Source organism: Otolemur garnettii, unplaced genomic scaffold, assembly GCF_000181295.1.
Source record: "Otolemur garnettii isolate 467f Iridium unplaced genomic scaffold, OtoGar3 scaffold00055, whole genome shotgun sequence".
NCBI lineage: Eukaryota > Metazoa > Chordata > Mammalia > Primates > Galagidae > Otolemur > Otolemur garnettii.
Window position 1 is genome coordinate 9,673,973 of NW_003852450.1, and position 6,448 is coordinate 9,680,420.

General features: G+C 36.0%; 1 pseudogene; it reads left to right on the top strand.

The window, feature by feature from the left end:
- The first annotated feature begins 3,268 nt into the window (after nt 1-3,268).
- LOC100964888 lies at nt 3,269-4,127 on the top strand (annotated as a pseudogene).
- Nucleotides 4,128-6,448: the final 2,321 nt, after the last annotated feature.

Below are 6,448 nucleotides of genomic sequence, written 5' to 3' on the forward strand. Positions count from 1 at the left end.
AAAACTATTCTACTATAAAAAAGATGAAGACTTTACATCTTTTGTATTAACCTGTAGGGATCTAAAACATATTCTTCTTGTTAAAGTATGGCAAGAATGGAAAAGAAAGTATCCAATATACTAAATACTAATATGAAGCCAATAGGCAAACTAATGCACGCCCACACAAGAGGAAAACTCAGTTCAATTGAAGTTGGGGGGAGGAGTGAGAAAGGAGAAGGGAAAGGGATCTGGGTATTCCCAATCCCTAATGGGCACAATGTAAGGGTATATGGCACGCATCCTGAGTGTGGGACACAACTACAACAGGTACGTTACTTAATGAATGCAAATATTGTTACCTAATCATTTGTACCTTCATATTAATCTGAAATTAAAAAAAAATTAATGTGCTTAATTATAAAATATTGCAACAGAACCCACTGAAGCTTTTATTTATATGACATATTATTATTTTGCCTTTCTACAATCAGAAACATTTTAATTTTCCAATCCATTTGTTTTTGCTGTAATTGCAGAACCGGGCCAGTCCTGGTTGGCTTTGTGTAATGAAAGCTGTGCTATTTTTCAGCTGCCATTGACTTCCAAGTTGCAAGTTATTATAATCTGAACATGCCCAGATAAACCAAATTTACAACCTTGAGTGGAACCCAAGTACCTACACCAAGGAATGGGGACTAAATTAAGAAGGACACACCTAATGGCATGAACCACGGTATAATCAGATCAAACCCTAGCATTACCCCACGGCATGATCCAGTCAAATCATGCCTCATTACCTCCTTCCTGTAAAACCTACCCCTCCTTCCAGCTTGAGTAGATAGATTTAAGGGTTTCCTTCTATCTCTTTGTCAGTGGATGTGCAATTAAGCTTTCCTTAAAAGCTGTCACCATGTTGTTTTTTATGTTATCAATGTAGGTAAAGACAAGAGAATTATAGAAAATTAAATTAAATTAAATTAATTATGGAAATAAATTAAATTTATTGTAGTGGTAAGTGTGATAAATAAAATTAATTTTTCACTGTGAATTAGTAGAGTTGGCCTCAGGAGCTTTCATCTCTGTCTTGATAATTTTTTAGTGTTTTTTAAAAAATATATTTTGCCTAAAAAATCTATTACTCAAATAAACAGTGTAACCTGAATAGTCACTTAAAATAATAGCAAGAATGTACTTGACTGACTTGTAGTTTTAGATGATTAGTGGCTGAATGCTGATGAGGTGGCAATCTATGCAAAAACCAAGAGCAATAATTAGTAAAACAGTAAATTGTGTTCTGGTATTCTTAAGTATATGATCATTTCAGATACGGAATTGGGTAAACTTGAGAACTGTCAGTTCTTATAAGTTATATTACTATATGCAATTTTTTAATCAAGTTGACTACCAAAAATTGTTTCAGTAGAGAAAAAATAATTTAGATTTTTTTTTCTTTTTCAGCTTTAACTTAACAGTCAAAAAGAACTCAATTAGGTTTACAAGTCTTTCTTGTATGAGGGAAAAAACTTGGTTGGATTTTTATGATTTCTTTGGATAGCTTTTGAAAAATTCAATACAAAATATTTAAATATAAAAATATATAAAACTTTATATTTTGATATCCATGTCGCAAATTATAAAATGATAACTCCCTATCTGTTAGAACATATTTCACTCTTTCTTGTGTTTCACAATCACTTCTTAGCAATATCAAAGAAACTCTAAAAGTATAGGCGGTTAGAAAATAGTTTGTATCTTTTTTTCATATTAATATGAGGGTTAATATGATTGGGTTACATTGTTTGAGTTTGTTAGTAGCATCTGAGCTTAACAAACAATTGCTTGTATCTATAAAGATATTCATACCTAATAAACCTTTGCTACTGAAGCACTAAATGCACAGAAAGTTTTTGTTCCTTCTCTTAGAAACCTTTAAATTACATGTATATGACCTAGACATATATATATATATATATATACACACACACACACATATATATATATATATTTTTTTTTTTTTTTGGCATTTGCCCTTTTTTTTTTTAATTGTTGGGGATTCATTGAGGGTACAAGAAACCAGGTTACACTGATTGCATTTATTAGGTAAAGTCCTTCTTACAACCATATCTTGCCCCCCAAAACATGTGGCATACACTAAGACCCCACCCCGCTCCCTCCTTCTCTCTCTCTGCTCTTCGTTTCCCCCACCTCTCCCTCCTTCTTTCTCTCTCTGCTCTCCCCTTCCACCACCCCCATGTGTCATTAATTGTCATCAGTTGTTCTCATATCAAAATTGAATAAATAGGATTCATGCTTCTCCGTTCTTGTGATGCTTTACTAAGAATAATGTGTTCCACTTACATCCAGGTTAATAGAAAGGCTGTAAAGTCTCCATTTTTTTAATGGCTGAATAGTATTCCATGGTATACATATACCACAGCTTGTTAATCCATTCCTGGGTTGATGGCATTTAGGCTGTTTCCACATTTTGGCGATTGTAAATTGAGCTGCAATAAACAGTCTAGTGCAAGTGTCCTTATGATAAAAGGAATTTTTTCCTTCTGGGTAAATGCCCACTAATGAGACTGCAGGATCAAATGGGAGGTCTAGCTTCTGCTCTTTGAGGGTTCTCCATACTTCCTTCCAAAAAAGTCATATTAGTTTGCAGTCCCACCAGCGGTGCAAAAGTGTTCCCTTCTCTCCACATCCATGCCAGCATCTGTGGTTTTGAGATTTTATGATGTGGGCCATTCTCACTGGGGTTAGATGGTATCTCAGGGTGGTTTTGATTTGCATTTCTGTTAATGATCAGGGATGATGAGCATTTTTTCATGTTTGTTAGCCATTTATCTGTCTTCTTTAGAAAAGTTTCCAGTGTTGATACCTAGGATCTATAGAGAACTCAAATTAATCCACATGAAAAAAGCCAACATAGACATATTTTTAAAAAGTATTTGTTTATTATTTCTGTTTACTTTTGATAGATATAAACTAATTTAGATAGAAAGACAATATAAAAATTAAAAGGTACTAATGATATAAAGATACAAAGATATAAAATATATAAAAGAATATAGGTGGTGTGTCAGGTTTTCTAGAACGTTGCTGTGGTAGTGCTCAGGGGCCATGTTAGGATGAAGGGGAGGTAGGAGAAAGTGTGGAGTGGGGTTGGACCCGGTGCTGAGGCAGGCCCCCCCGCCCCCCACCTCAGTGGTTCATGCCCAGGGTGGCAGTGGCAGTGTAGCAGTTGCTGGGGGAAAGTGACTGGGCCGTGCAGGTGTAGGAGACGATGCCATTTCCAGTTACAGCACAAGGGATCACAACAAACAGAGGCGCCACAGAGGCACTATGGCATTACTTCTCCTATCAGCTTAGCAGCCCCCAAGGAGACTGACTGCATACTTACACAGAAACTTATTGAGACTCTGAAGCCCTTTGGGATTTTTGAAGAAGAAGAGGAACTGCACCGTGGGATTTTAATTTTGGGGAAATTAAATAACCTTGTAAAAGAGTGGATTCTAGAAATCAGTGAAAGCAAGAATCTCCCACAGTCTGTAATTGAAAATGTTGGAGGAAAAATTTTTACTTTTGGATCTTACAGGTTAGGAGTACATACAGAAGGTGCTGATATTGATGCATTGTGTGTTGCACCAAGACATGTTGATCCAAGTGACTTTTTCACCTCATTCTCTGATAAGTTGAAATTACAGGAAGAAGTAAAAGATTTAAGAGTTGTGGAAGAGGCATTTGTACCAGTTATCAAACTCTGTTTTGATGGGATAGAGATTGATATTTTGTTTGCAAGATTAGCATTGCAGACTATTCCAGAAGATTTGGATCTATGAGATGACAGTCTACTTAAAAATTTAGATATAAGATGCATAAGAAGTCTTAATGGTTGCAGGGTAACCAATGAAATTTTACATCTAGTACCAAACATTGACAACTTCAGGTTAACTCTGAGAGTGATCAAACTATGGGCCAAAAGCCACAACATCTATTCCAATATATTAGGTTTCCTCAGTGGGGTTTCCTGGGCTATGTTAGTAGCAAGAACTTGCCAGCTTTATCCAAATGCAATAGCATCAACTCTTGTACATAAATTTTTCTTGGTATTTTCTAAATGTTATGTGTTTAGATTATATTGAAATAAAATTGATTGTAGACAAAAAATATAAAATGAAGATACATAAAATATAATGAAGTGAAACAATATGAAGATAGATATAAAAAGAATGTGATCTATATACAGTATATTTTAATCCTACATAAATAAATTAGGACAAATAGGAGAATTTCAGCTTTCATATACCAGAATTTTAAGTGTATATGCCCACTTTTAAGATGATGGTCAAAGAGAGGTGGTTCTTTATTATTAACTGAAGTATCCAAACTACAAACCAAGAAATGCATAACTTCAAAATATACAGTCTGTCTTATGACCATTTTTAGGAAGTGGACTGTGTTCCCCCAAAAATTCACATTGAAGTCCTAACCCTTAGACTACCTAAGAATGTGACTGTATTTGAAGATAGGACTTTTAATAAAGAGGTAATTAAATTCAAATGAAGGAATTAGGGTGGGCCCTAATCCACTGAACTGATATCTTATAAGAAGAGTTTAAGACATACACAGAGATTGAGGATTCATGGGTGCATAGAAAAAAAACAGGAAAAGAGGCACCAAGCGGGCATCCACTTGCAAACTAGAGTGGCCTCAGAGGAACCTGACCTTGACTTCCAGCCTCTATACTCTGGGAGAACACATTTCTGTTGTGTAAGCTGCTCAGTCTGTGGTACTTTAGTTTGGCAACTCTAGCACACTGATATAATCATCCAACTGCCCCCCCAAAAAAAATTAGTCTGGCAAAGGGAAAATGACAAAAAGCAAGGTAAACAAAAGGGAAAATTAAAGATAATTATTTTATCTTGGAAATTGATTAGATGCCTTTCAACTCTTTTATATCATTGGTCTTTCAAAAGACAATGGGAATAATAAGATGGAAACGGACAAAAGGAGCTTTTGTCAATTAGATAGTTCTTCTGCCTCTCTAATTGGTGTGTGCCTGTTGCTTAAGTTGAAAACAAATTCTCTTGCTTTCATAGTTTCATGAGGCAAGTCAGAAGTGCAGATGACTAAAAGAGTAACCTTCCCAGTGTTTCTGAGCATTCGCTGGGCTCATTTTTACCACCTGGAGGTGGGACACTTGGAGAACAAGGACAAATCCAGTGTCTAGTAAACATTATCGAGCTTCACTGAACATGTGGTTTTTTAAGACAGAATATACTCAATAAACAGTACAGAAACCATACTGAATTGGCTAATGTTGTTTTATTGTACTCATTATATAAAATGGCATACATTCATGCCATATACTTAAGAACTGTATTGCCCAATATAGAAGCCACTAGCCAGATGTGGTTATTGAAATTTAAATAAATTGCAATAAATAAATCTCAATTCAAGTACATTTTATTTTACTTAAATTTAATTAAATTAAATCTTCATTTCCTCAGTCACCATAGCCATGATTCAAATAAATAACAGCCACACTGGCCAGTGGCTACCATATTGAACAGCAAAGATATAGGACATTTGCGCCATCCCAGAAAACTCTACAGATAGTACTGAATTGTAATATAAGGTCTGGCCAGTGGGATAGACATAGGAATCCTTACCCACCTCAACGTTTTAATACCCTGTATAACTTGTAATTATTTTGTAGTTTTTTTTGCTCTATGACACATCTATGCTCTATGCATCTATGACACATATGCATCTATGCATATGCATCTATGCATCTATGCTCTATGCATCTATGACACATATGCTCTATGACACATCTATGACACATGATTTCTTTTTGCTTTAGTTTAAAATAGTTTTAATTTATACAAAAAATGATACGTCAGCAACTTCTCCGTGAAAGCAAATGTAGTCAGCAGGGGCTCCTGGACTTCATCTAGCCCCCAGAGAGATCTGCTCACATAGTGTTAAAACTTGTTTCATTTGGCTGTGTCCTGACTACTCACTGCTCACATCTGCTCCTTTTAGAGGGACATCAGAACTCAGGTGAGGAGTGTGTCAGGCGGTCTCAGGTCATTTTCCAGTGTGTTGGGAGAAACGGAGGATGTGGCACGCTGTAACACAGCAACTGCCTGTCCAGCCCAGCATCCTGCCCCCCAAGCGTGGCAAAGACCAAAGCATCACAGAAAGGCACAGATTCCTCACAGCACACTTAATTGTGCAACCCTACACCCGGAAAATGTTTTCTCTGACCCAGACTGGTAATCAGCTTATGCCCTAAAGCATGAGAAAGGGTCATTAATTATACAGTGAACTGGGTTTTATAAGAATCACTTCAGCACGGAAAACAGAATGCGAACTGGCTTTAACGAATGTATTCCTATGTCCCGCCCATAAGAGTGGAACATGTGAGGTTTTATGCCATTTCTTATTTTAAGAAAGA